Below are 253 nucleotides of genomic sequence, written 5' to 3'. Positions count from 1 at the left end.
AGATATAGATATACCTTAGCTTATTTGAACCTTTTGATCATATGCATGTGCACACAACTACGCTCATTTCCTACTACAATCACAATGCAATGTCATGCTACTCCTAGCAAAGTTAATTTCTTACCTACACCTACACATACTATAATTAAGGCTTATTGTGTGTGTTTACTATATATATATATATAAAACAAGTGTATGCCCATCTTTTTATCTTTTTGAAGTTATTTTTCAGTTTGATAAATTAAGAATGAAC

The sequence above is a fragment of the Arachis ipaensis genome, chromosome B06 (genome assembly GCF_000816755.2).
Source record: "Arachis ipaensis cultivar K30076 chromosome B06, Araip1.1, whole genome shotgun sequence".
In the NCBI taxonomy this organism is placed as follows: Eukaryota; Viridiplantae; Streptophyta; class Magnoliopsida; order Fabales; family Fabaceae; genus Arachis; species Arachis ipaensis.
The sequence above is the reverse complement of the archived record's forward strand: the minus strand, read 5'-3'. Positions refer to the sequence as shown.